Genomic DNA, 12,787 nt, shown 5'->3' on the forward strand with positions numbered 1-12,787 from the left:
CCCCGTTTTTCAGGTGATTCATCATGTCCTCCCTCGCCTGTTGAGAGGCCATCCTGATCTCTTCTGCCGTGGCGTGCTTCATACACGCCCTCTTCAAGTGAGCAGGAAGCTGATCAAGAGTATTCAGGTACATCTTGCACACCAGGGGAATCCTCGTGGGTTTCCTTTGAAAATAAATAATACCATCTGTGTATAGAAACAAGCTAAGACTGATTTCTTAAATTATCCTTAATTTTCTCTCTCATAGTTTGAGCATAATGATTTTATTGCATTTATAAAAGAATTGCTCATTGCTCCTAAATAAATAATGGTTTCATAAAAAAGTGAACACTTACTTGGTCTCAGTCACAGACTTTCCAATAGAAGCCATTGTGGAGTTCAGCAACTGCAGGTCCTAGAAGTGGGGAAGGAATTTTAAAAGAGAAATTGAATTACAATACAGAAGGAATGGCTGAGGGATCACTGAAATATATATATATACAAATTCCAAAGACTGAGTCCATATAGAAACAACTACCTTTCATTTTCAGTATAAGAAAAAAAAACATTATCTTCCAAAGCATCATAAAATTGTCCCTTCTTCCAGACTCTACTTCTCTCTTGTAGTAGTATAGCAGACCTTTCCAGGTGAGCAGATCGCAGAGTCCGAAATGAGCTTCCTCCATCAAGCAAAGTACCTGAACATGACTCTGTCTTCATAAAAGCGCCCCTGTAATAAAGAAATTAAATCCGAAATCAAGAGGGCAGATGCCTACTGAAATACAAGAAGTCATCAATTTTAACCTAGCAACACATTAAAGGCTGCATCTATACAAGTACGATTCTAGAAATGCTCACCAGATGACGTTTTAAGAAGGAACTGCGCCTCAGGTTCCGCCGAGATCTTAACTCGGATGGCAGGATTCAGAGTCCGGAGTGCGGACTGATGGCGCACGGAGGGTCCATATACTGTGGATCCCTCAGTGATCTTCCGCATATTCAAACCGCCAGCGTGTGACTCCCCTGTCCCCGTGACCTCATTGCTCTGCTCTCTCCTCTGTGCAGCTGAGCCCGACTCACGGTAAAATGGAAAAAAATATGCCCTCGACGTGAGATTTATTCTGGAGCGAGCCAGTGTTGCGCATAGCTGCCTTCAAAGCAGTTAACCCAGGTTCGATTCCCGGCCAACGCAGTTGCGAATGTTTTCAAATGCTGTCATGAGCCTTGGATTGTGACGAGCAAAGCGAAGCCTTTTGAAAGAGCTAAAGCACTGCAAAACGGAATTGAAGGAGAATCTTACAGGGGATTCTGAGCAGTGTCTGCATACATGCAGTCAGATAAAGGTGCTGAAAGCTTGAGCTACTCTCAATGTCATGCTGCCCTTCCCCGGAGTAAATCTGTTACATTGAAAAAATGCTTCTGGCAGGTTCAAAAAGGGACCCTTGTTAATTGGAGAAATCAATGATTTCGAATGAATTCTGTATGCGTTAAAAGACAGCTATACACAGAAAACATGCAGGACACTGCTCATGATGTTTCCCGAGCCGAAACACAGTGCGTTTTTCCAAGCCATTTGACAAAGCCCACCCACTGAAAACTGCAGCAGATCGTGTAAAGACGTTCAACTTTGTAACTACTGCACGCACAGGAAGCAGAATAAATTCCTCTTTTCAAACTGTCAAAGGTTTGCTTTGCGAACGCTGCAGGACATCGCACAATCTCTTTTGAATGGGGACAAACGATTTATTATGGGGCGCAGTAAGTACAGACGTTTAAAAAGCTCCACTCATGCCGACGATGCAGCATGAAGAAGCGCAACCTAACGTTTGACAGACAAAAGCCGGGCGCCGCTACGAGCAATATGAAATCAAACTGACAGCACACGGCGTTTCGCGCTGACTCAAAAGTGATCTCGACAGACGCTGTTCTCTGCATAACGCTGAAAGAGCTAAAGAGCGTTTCTGTTGAGACGTAACAAGCTTGTTTCTTTCTACCATGATGTTACCATGACAAAATCTGTCTTTAAACACCTTGCTCAGTCTCTGACGAGACTGTCAAAAATTGCTTTCGCCGATTGTATTGCAAACCGGCGGAAGCGGGGTATTGGGAAAAGTTTTCAACTAGCAATAATCGCGCCTCGGCTAAACCTCACAGGCTACGATACTGCCACTGCGCAAAGCTGACGGTTGCCAGGCAACCGCGGGGATCCTATGGAAATCGTTATCGATCGTCTCATGGCATGTCGTTGCTATAACGCTTCATATTTGTCGTCTTCTTCTTCTTCTAGCTTGAGGTTTTGAAGAATTTCATGACAGACAAGGGCTCCGTTGGGAACAAAGGGCGTTGTGAGAAAACCGTTGCTTATTTTCAGCAGCAGAAATACAACCCTTTAAATACAAGATGACAGAACAATGACGAAGGGCATGCCGGGAGGAACTCATGCACTACAGAGGAAAGGGGGCGGGCACGTACAGTTCACATTCAAGCCACAAGTACTCTTCTTGGATGTTGCACAAACAAATCCTAACGTCTTGAAACCATTGCAGCATGTTTGTGTCCCACTTCCCGTGGCTGCGGGACGACTGACACGAACGGACAAACACAATCTGTGGCGTTTAGCGTGACATAGTCTTGCAGGCATTGTGCTGTCTCACTGCAATACTATACCGCTGGAGGAAACAGTCCATCTGGCCATGAAACTCATTTGAACGTCTAGCTACAGCAACTAACAATATCATGATTTATTCAGGATGTGTGGAATCAGCACGTCCCGGAGACAGCTTCCAAAATCGTGAGCATTCTCTGGTGGTGTCCTGCAGGGCACCTGTGGGCATGCGTTGGTGGTATAGTGGTGACCATAGCTGCTTTCCATGGTTCATTTCCTGGCCAACGCAGTGGGGATTGGTTTCAAATGCTGTCATGAGCCTTGGACTGTGACTAGCAAAGCGAAGCCTTTTGAAAGAGCTAAAGCACTGCAAAACGGAATTGAAGGAGAATCTTACAGGGGATTCTGAGCGGTGTCTGCATACATGCAGTCCGATACGGGTGCTGAAAGCTTGAGCTACTCTCAATGTCATGCTGCCTTTCCCCGGAGTAAATCTGTTACATGGAAAGAATGCTTCTCGCAGGTTCAAAAAGGGACCATTGTTAATTGGAGAAATCAATGATTTCGAATGAATTCTGTATGCGTTAAAAGACAGCTATACACAGAAAACATGCAGGACACTGCTCATGAATGATGTTTCCCGAGCCGAAACACAGTGCATTTTTTCAAGCCATTTGACAAAGCCCACCCACTGAAAACTGCAGCAGATCGTGTAAAGACGTTCAACTTTGTAACTACTGCAGGCACGGGAAGCAGAATAAATTCCTCTTTTCAAACTGTCAAAGGTTTGCTTTCCGAACGCTGCAGGACATCGCACAATCTCTTTTGAACAGGGACAAACGATTTCTTATGGGGCGCAGTAAGTACTGTTACTGTCACTGCTCGATACCGACGTTGGCCCACTATACCATGTTCAGCCACCGCTAGAAAATGTACAGCTCTAGCACCAGAGCAAACAACAGGAGGGCCAACGTCCCACGTGTAAGACATGGAGAGCGATGAGAATGGGATTCAAACCCATGTCTGCAGAGCACAATGGATTACCAGTCCATCGCCTTAACCACTCAGCCACCTTGTCAATGAAACTGGGCTGTCCGGACATGGGTTGGCGCGCTCCAGATGATCTTTTTCTTTTTTTTCCCTCGTACTCGAGGGTCATTTTCCTGTTCCACATGCAATTTCAACATTTTCCTTAGGAGATGTCAAGCCAGCAAGCCACTGCTGTGGTTCAGTGGCCAGTGTGGAGTTCAGTGGCCCTGTTGTACACAGAAAGCAAATTGAGCTCCTTGGACATCAAAAGTTCCAGATAAAAGCCATTTGTCACCCTTTCTCTTGGTGTTGATATTGCTATTGTATGTAAAGGTGGCAACTTGCTCAGCGAGCAGGCGGAGCACACACCGAATGCAGATGTGTCTGAGTGGTGTGTCCAAGTGGCTGCAAAAGGATAATGCTCCTGGGGCGCCGGGGCTTAGTTGGTTAAAGCGCCTGCCTGGTAAATAGGAGATCCTGGGTTCAAATCCCAGCGGTGCCTTCTTTGTTCTGTTTTCTCAAACAGAACTGGTCCTTACAGACAACCGCCTACGGCTAGACTTGCAAGTATTCATTTCCTGTCTTTAACGCGACTTGTTTTTCTTAAAATGGATGCAACTTGCAAAACATGAAATACAAACCTTGCTAATCAGCGCTGGCGGCTGGCAAAAAAAAAAAGAAGTCAGCAATGTTTTTTTTCTTTAACCTTAACCCTGCTAACGGAGATGAGTTAAACAACCGAGTCTATGCAGCTTAAACGGTCCGCATGTCGGGTTCTTAGCTGAAAGGGTGGTAAATCACGCTCACCCCAGTCCTTAATCTTTTAAAGAGGATACAAAATTGAAACTAGTCGCCACATCACATACATCCTGTTCAATGATAAAAAAGTGACATCTATCCTCGATCCAGAGTAAATCCCACGTTGAGGGCATACTTTTTTCCACTTTACCATGAGTCGGGCTCAGCTGCACAGAGGCGAGAGCAGAGCAATGAGGTCACGGGGACAGGGGAGTCACACGCTGGCGGTTTAAACACGCGGAAGAAAACTGAGGGATCCACAGTATGTGGACCCTCCGTGCGCCATCAGTCCGCACTCCGGACTCTGAATCCTGCCATCCAAGTTAAGATCTCGGCGGAACCTGAGGCGCAGTTCCTTCTTAAAACGTAATCTGGTGAGCATTTCTAGAATCGTACTTGTATAGATGCAGCCTTTAATGTGTTGCTAGGTTAAAATTGATGACTTCTTGAACTTCAGTAGGCAACTGCCCTCTTGATTTCGGATTTAATTTCTTTATTACAGGGGCGCTTTTATGAAGACAGAGTCATGTTCAGGTACTTTTCTTGATGGAGGAAGCATATTTCGGACTCTGTGATCTGCTCACCTGGAAAGGTCTGCTGTACTACTACAAGAGAGAAGTAGTCTGGAAGAAGGGACAATTTTATGATGCTTTGGAAGATAATGTTTTTTTTTTCTTTGAAATCGAAATGAATCAGAATATCAGTGCAAAAGACAGACTCTTGGTTTGGTTTGAGATATGGTTTTAAAACAGACAAAATGTAGAAAACAGGTCTTTCTCACTTTTGGTAAAGAATGGACCGGGGGTAATATTTTACTAGTTGCAGTGCTGATCTCACTGGGTTACAGTCCTGCAGTGTCACACCGGGGCCAGTGGCGCAATGGATAACGCGTCTGACTACGGATCAGGAGATTGCAGGTTCGACTCCTGCCTGGCTCGGGTCGTTTTTAAACGCATCTGGCTACTCCCTAAGTAGTCTGTGCTACTTACTGCATTGTAATCGTACCCGGTAAGAGATTTCCTTCATGTAAATGAACTGCACCTGACAGCTTTAGAAAAACACCTGGGCTCAGTACGGTGCTGAGAGCTCAGCGTTGCTGTTCTAATTAGCACGCACTGCATCGGCTATGAGCCCGAACCTTTCAATTATTCCGATCAGTAAGTCAACACGTAGTCCACATGAACGGTAGAAATATTCTCTTGTCTGTCTCTTGTTTGTATAGAACTGAATGTCCCTGACAATGTTCTGTTAGTTTTAATTGAAGAACGGCATTTGTGTTCAAATATACCAGACAAGTTTATGTAACTGCTCATGCGACACTCAGTTGTAATTAGTCAAGAAATAAAGTCGAACAACAGCTGCGGGTTTGATTCTGAACGTATGAGATTGCAGCGCCTTTTACTTCCATTGACAAATGATAGAGATTCGAAGAGAGATCCTTCAGACCAGCAAGCAAACCCACGGCTATTTCGGTTTTCTATCTAGGCAACGTTGGTGTCTGCAATAGCATACATGAAAGCGTGATGCAATTTCTGTGGCTACATTTGTTGCACGTCATGCACAGTAAGAGTGTTTCTAACACCAAATAAAAAGTCAACAATTAGCGATCACGCCTTCTCCTCAGTTAACCCACTGAAACCCTTGCTGTTAACAGTTCTTTACTGCGTGCTTTACCAGCACCTACATATCGTGTCGGTTCTTTCAGCTTTATTCATTAGGTTTTCAAAGGTATAAGTAGAGCACCAGAGGTGCGAACGCAAAATGTGTGGTTATCTGAAGAATTGATTTCAATGGCAGCGGGTCCAAGCGATTTCGCGTTGTTATAGTACCAGGAAAGGAGAAGCGGCACTTCGCCTCTGCCGTGCAGGCACAAGGCGACGTGCGGCAGACGCCGGAGTCGGCAGGTTTCGAACCTGCGCGGGGAAGCCCCAACGCATTTCGAGCCCATCGCCTTAACCACTCGAGCACGACAAATGCGAATTCGCCGCCGCCGTATTCCTCCTATAATCAAACACGGACTGCGAGGTGGCTGCGGAAACCTTTTTAAAGTTGCTCTCCGTTAAAAAAAAAATACCTTTCACAAGATTCGTGCCGGCAGACAGACACGCCTCAGAGGGTTTAAGGCTGGCTTCACGTTCAAATGATAAAGTCCCCCAGTCCGGATGTCAAAACGCAACTTTGGCAGACAGAAAAAAACATCAACAAACCAAAAATGTGGACAAGGATTTTACAAGCTGCACCACACTGCACTTTCAAAAGCATTTACATTCGTGTTAGACGCAGGAATTGCCTTTGATTTGCGCGCTTACGAACGCCATGGAAAACGAAACAAAACTAAAGCCCTCAGCTCCTGCACTTGATTATAGTCGCGTTACGTGTCGAAGCAGGAATTTACGTCATCCTACCACTGTAACACGGGGAATAGAGGGAAATGAGCACAAGCTACGAATTGTCTCAATCACTCCCTACAGTAGTAAGACGCCTGGAAGCGTGCACCCCCATCATTAATCTTTGCGCATCTGTGCAAGGTAAACTCTGGAGCAGTCTCTGAAACGGCTCAAAGGAAACACGTGATTGATTCCATGTGCATCTGGGGTTCATTTCTTATTTACATTTAATTCAAGGGAAAGGCTTGGGTCAGTTTCAGACGGCCTCCAACAGCGAGATTCAAGCGCCCCACCTTCAGCCCAATCTGCGCCGCCAGAACGCCAACGGCTCCTCTGGTCTCCGGGGTGCGGTTGTGACCCCGTAACCTAAAGTGTTGGTGGCAGACAAATGGAGACTAACAGGTGATGTCCTATGACATGACTACATTGTGACACTCGGTGGGGATGGTGACCATTGCTTGGAAAAGAGTGCGAGGCCCCTTTAGAAAAACATTTTGTTAACAGGCATTCTGCCTTAGTCCAAACACCTATAGCTTGCAAAGCGCATGCTATTAGACAGGCACCTCTGCAAGACCTTAAGAGTCTCTTAAACTAGTGATAGTAAGGTGTTCCCAATGGGCGATGTTTGGCTTTCAAATCATCTCTCTGTGGAAGCGCCGAGATGCAGCTGTTTAAGGCTTAGAAGCAGCTGACTGTTTCACTACCTAGCGGATTACTGTCAGTCAGGGAGCTCAGAGGTGAAAAGCCTGTCTGAGAAACAATTCGCCGTCAATCAGTTCAATATGTTCCGTACCAGCTCGGCGCACCTGAGATCATCTTGGTAGCCGTGTAGCTCAGATGAGTGAGAGCGTGTGTGTGTGCACCACCGTGATTGGATGCCGGTCCTTCTCAGGTCACAGTAAACCTTCTGCTGCCTAACTTTCCTAATTTTGGGGATCCCTTTGAAAAAGCAAAGGAAAAAAAAAAACTGGCTCTTCATCAGCGTGATCGACCCAACCCAGTGTGTCCCAGTGGCCTAATGGATAAGGCACTGGCCTTCTAAGCCAGGGATTGTGGGTTCGAGTCCCATCTGGGGTGCTCCTGTCCCATTTTGAGCGTACAAATGTCCTTGTGATTTGCAAAGCTGCAACCCCACCTTACTCAGTGAGCGTCTCTGCTTTTCTCTCACATACAGTTGGGAGAAAAACTTTTGTAAACAGCCCTTCGGAATGATGTGGATTTCTGCATGAATGGCTCCTAACATGTGATCTTATCTTTATCTAAGTCATAATAATTAATAAAGAGAGTCTGATTTCACAAACAACACACGCCCAACATTTGACATTGCTGTTTCTTTATTGACCAAATGGTTTAAACAATCAAGGTCATTGATGGAAAAAGTACGTGAACCCTTATATTAAGGAGCTAGTGGAACCTCCTTTATGACAAAAACCTCAACCCCCACTTTCTGTAGCGGCTGGTCAGACCTGAGCAGCGGTTAGGAGGTATTTTGGCCTATTCCTCTATGCAAAACTGTTTCAGTTCATGTATATTTTTGGGATGTCTTGCGCTGAACGACCTGCTTCAGATCACGCCACAGCACTTCAATGGGATTGGGGTCAGGACTCTTACTTGGCCATCCCAAAATACGGAATTTCTTCTGTTTCAGCCACTCTGTTGTTGATGTAATCCTTTGTTTTTGTAATGCTGCATGACCCAGCGTCTTTCAAGTTTTAGATCACAGGCAGACACCCTGACATTCTGCTGTAGAATTTCCTGATACATCTTGGAATTCATCGGTCCCTCGATGATTGCAAGCCGTACAGCCTCCGCCATGCTTCCCAGGTGGGATGAGGTTTTGGAGTTGGTATGCAGTGTTTTGTTATCTCAAAACATAACGCTGTGCACATTTACCAACAAGTTCAACTTTTGTCACGTCTGTCCACAGAACATTGTTCCAGGAGTTGCTGTGGAACATCCATGTGGTCTTTAACAAACTTGAGAGGGGCAGTGGTGTTTTTTTTTGGGGGGAGAGCAGTGGTTTCCTCCATGGTGACCTCGCATGATCACCACTCCTGTTCAGATTTCTTCTTATGGTGGATTCATGGACACAGACGTAAGACAAAGTCAACCACCTGTTCGCTAGATCCCATCCCCACTCAGCTAGTCAAAGATTCCCTCGAAGGACTGGCAGGACCTATAATTAGTATGATGAATGCATCGCTTGCGTCAGGCGTTGTACCTGATCAATTTAAGGTAGCGGTTGTTAGACCGCTCCTTAAGAAGTCAAATTTGGATCCACAAGTTCTTAACAACTACAGGCCTGTCTCAAAGGTCCCATTTCAATCTAAAAGTCTTGGGAGAATAGTTGTTGCCCAACGTCAATCGTATCTGGATTCAAATAATATACTTGAGAAATTTCAGTCTGGTTTCTGAAACTGCATTAACAAGAGTCGTAAATGATATTCTCTTAGCTACTGATGCGGGGAATGCAACAGTGCTTGTGCTTTTAGATCTTAGAGCTGCCTTTGACACGGTTGACCTCTCTGTTTTGTTACACAGGCTTGAGTTTGAGGTTGGCTTATCTGGAACCGTCCTTCAGTGGTTTACTTCACATTTTACTCATCGTTTTCATTATGTTCAAATATCTAATAATTGTACTGCTTCATCAATGTCACCAGTTCAATTTGGGGTACCAGAAGATCAGTGCTGGGACCAATATTGCTCTCTCTCTCTACATGCTGCTGATAGGTAGGATAATATGAAAAAATAATATGAACTTTCATTCATATGCTGATGACACTCAAATAAACATTTTGTTTACACCAAACGACAACTCTTCTATTATCAGTTTAGTTAAATGCATTAAGGAAGGAAATACTTGGATGTGTGAAAACTTTTTGTTACTCAACTCTGAGAAAACTGAGGATCTGTTGATCGGAGGCAACAATACTGATAGGACTACTATAACTTCAGCACTTAACTCAGAGGATTTAAACATTTGCCTCAAAGAGACAGCACGTTACCTAGGCGGCATATTAGACACAAGGCTCTTAACAACTTGCATTGTTAAGTGCCTTGGGACAACCTTGTTGTGAAAGGCGCTATATAGAAATACATTGATTTGAATTGAATTGACAATGTAAAATGTTGTGTGTGTTGTTTGTTAAACAAGACTGTCTTTATTTATCAAAAAATAAAAGGAATTTGCTAGGAATGCAAACGTTAGGTTGCGCTTCTTCATGCTGCATCGTCGGCATGAGTGGAGCTTTTTAAACGTCTGTACTTACTGTGCCCCATAAGAAATCGTTTGTCCCCGTTCAAAAGAGATTGTGCGATGCCCTGCAGTGTTCGCAAAGCAAACCTTTGACAGTTTGAAAAGAGGAATTTATTCTGCTTCCTGTGCGTGCAGTAGTTACAAAGTTGAACGTCTTTACACGATTTGCTGCAGTTTTCAGTGGGCGGGCTTTGTCAGATGGCTTGGAAAAACGCACTGTGTTTCGGCTCGGGAAACATCATGAGAAGTGTCCTGCATGTTTTCTGTGTATAGCTGTCTTTTAACGCATACAGAATTCATTCGAAATCATTGATTTCTCCAATTAACAAGGGTCCCTTAAAAGATGAGTCAAAGTAACGTCTAATCGGATTAGTTTCCTTAGAGCTGGTTCAGAGTTTGCTCAAGAGTTTACCTTTCACAGATGCGCAAAGAAGAATGTTGGGGGTGCATGCTTCAAGGTGCCTTACAGCTGTAGGGAGTGATTCGAGACGATTCATGCCGTGTGCTCGTTCCCATATACCGTACGCCCCGGGGTGCAGTGCTAGGATGACGTAAAATACCGCTTGGGCACGTAACGGCGTTATATGCAAGTGCGGGACGTGAGGGTTTTCGTTTGTTCATTTTGTTTTGCTCTGCTTTGCTTTGTTTCTTGGTCAAGAGGCGTAAGGTAAGTCGTAATCCAGGGAGAACACTGGTGGCAAACAGTCCGAGGTGAGAGGCGAGGTCCAAAGTCGAAAAGGCAGAAGGGGAGTCCAATATCCAGAATAAACGAGGTAATGGAAAAAACGCCAGGTAGAGCTCTCAAGGAGTAGACTCAATACCAGCGGGAAGCAGGTAAAGATGGTAAAAATAGCACTGCGTACCGCACGGTGGAGTGTGTGCAGGTGGGTTAACTCATGCGGCGGCGTTTGTTAATAATCACCCGCTGCTGGTGCTGTTTAGATTGCTTAAGAGTTGGTCTTAACTGCCTGGCGGTCATGACAAGCTCCTCTTTAAGCTGTGGTTTAGTTTTGCATTCATGTGTTTCTAGAGCAGTTATTTATGGGGGTGGGTGGGTCTTTCACAGAGGCTCAGGACAAATCCCCTGCATGAAAGTCTACTGTGTGCGTTCAAACAGTCACAGGTTAAGAGCCAGGCAGGAGGACAATGGACAGAAGAAGCAACGAACTAAAAATAAAAGAACGAATATGAAAAAGCCACCATCTTTTTCTTTTTGACATTTTCCGACTTTCATGCAAGCCAGGACAAAGTTGCTCGTAGCTACTTGTGGATTCAAATACTCTATCGAGTGCTTTGATGAGTTTTTGCAATTTGATTGTCGTCCTGTCAGCCTGTTTCTGTTTTTTTTTTCAATCTAGTGATGGAAAGTAAGAGGGAAATGATGGAGCAATCAATAACCGCTCCGGAAAAATGGCAGAAAGAAATGGCCCGTCACTAAGGACATTTGTGAAGCAGAGGAGTGACATCACCACAAAGGCGACTTATTCTGCTGATCGTTTTGGTGAATAATGATTGAGGCGTGTTAAGAGAAAGGTAGCTGCGTCAGCATGCTTAGGCTGCAAAGGATAAAGCAAAGGTTTACTCCATGCTGAAAAGAGAAGAAAAGAAGCACAACGTTTCAGCTGTGGAGCCTTCTGCGCCATCTTCTTTAGCAATGGTGATGATGTTTACATTGGAAAAACTGAGACACGCATACTGGAGGGGCTTGAACCACCAACTTTTCAGCACCACAGAGTCTGACAGTCTTTTGTGCGCCCTACATTTGCAGGTTTATGGTCAAAGAAAACAATCACTTGCACTTCTTGCAGCCGGCAATCTTTTTCCACTGACAACCAAGAAATGGATTTCATCTTTCACAAGCTGTATGGATTTCTTCAAAAACAAGTTATTCCAGAAAGGAAATGAATTCTTGCATTAAACTGAACCAAGCTGTACATGTTTGTCTGAAATGAGATATGCGGCACAACAAGACACGGAGAGAGGCACCGCTGGTATTCAGACCCAGGATCGCCTGCTTACTAGGCAGGCACTTTAAGCCACTAGGGAACAGCGCCAGCAGAGCACCGTGCTTTTACAGACACTTGGACACATCTGCGTTCGGTGTGCACTTAATCTGCTCTCTGAGCCCGTTGCCTCCGTCCCATTTAATAGCAGAACTGACGCCAAGAGAAATGATGAGAAATGGCATTTATCGGGCACTTCTCATGTCCAAGGAGCTCAATGCCCTTGACACCTCCCCAAGGCGACAGAGCTGTGCATTCTTTGGCGACAACATTTTTTCTTTTGTTTTATTTCTATACTTATTGATAGAATAAAAACGATATGTCATGTACTGTAAGGGAAATGTCTCTTTTCATGGGGAAAGCTAGCACCAGCAAATGTTGTGTTTAGAAGAAGTGATTTAACATGACACGTGACCTAATTTACCGGAGCAAAAGCTCACCCAGCAAGCCCTGCTTTACTTCTACAGGAGAGAAGTACTGTAGAGTCTGCAAGATGTTCAGCTGGGTAGCTACGTCAGCATGCCTCGGCTGCAAAGGAACAAGTAATAGGTTTATTGCATGCTGAAAAGAGAAGAACGGAAACACAGCGTTTCGGCCGTGAGGTCTTCTCACACCTGAAGAAGCCTCACACCTGTAAAAGGCTCCATGGTTTTCTTTCTTCTCTTTTCAACATGGAATACACCTATTGTCTGCAAGATGTGACAATTTCACGGTGTTTTGGAAGAAAACC

The 12,787-nt window shown here is 44.8% G+C and overlaps 5 non-coding genes across 5 annotated transcripts; 3 read left to right on the forward strand and 2 right to left on the reverse strand.

Moving 5' to 3' along the window:
- Nucleotides 1-2,018: 2,018 nt before the first annotated feature.
- Nucleotides 2,019-2,160, reverse strand: LOC148642428 (U4 spliceosomal RNA). Its single transcript, XR_015929392.1, has one exon. It is a non-coding gene; the product is annotated as a U4 spliceosomal RNA (small nuclear RNA).
- Nucleotides 2,161-3,580: 1,420 nt separating this feature from the next.
- trnat-ggu (transfer RNA threonine (anticodon GGU)) lies at nucleotides 3,581-3,662 on the reverse strand. The gene has a single exon. It is a non-coding gene; the product is annotated as a tRNA-Thr (tRNA).
- A 379-nt stretch (nucleotides 3,663-4,041) lies between these two features.
- On the forward strand, nucleotides 4,042-4,115 carry trnat-ggu (transfer RNA threonine (anticodon GGU)). Its single transcript has one exon. It is a non-coding gene; the product is annotated as a tRNA-Thr (tRNA).
- Nucleotides 4,116-5,276: 1,161 nt separating this feature from the next.
- trnar-acg (transfer RNA arginine (anticodon ACG)) lies at nucleotides 5,277-5,349 on the forward strand. The gene has a single exon. It is a non-coding gene; the product is annotated as a tRNA-Arg (tRNA).
- Nucleotides 5,350-7,802: 2,453 nt separating this feature from the next.
- On the forward strand, nucleotides 7,803-7,875 carry trnar-ucu (transfer RNA arginine (anticodon UCU)). Its single transcript has one exon. It is a non-coding gene; the product is annotated as a tRNA-Arg (tRNA).
- The last annotated feature ends 4,912 nt before the right edge of the window (nucleotides 7,876-12,787 follow it).

The sequence above is a fragment of the Lepisosteus platostomus genome, chromosome 22 (assembly GCF_059453375.1).
Source record: "Lepisosteus platostomus isolate fLepPlt1 chromosome 22, fLepPlt1.hap1, whole genome shotgun sequence".
NCBI lineage: Eukaryota > Metazoa > Chordata > Actinopteri > Semionotiformes > Lepisosteidae > Lepisosteus > Lepisosteus platostomus.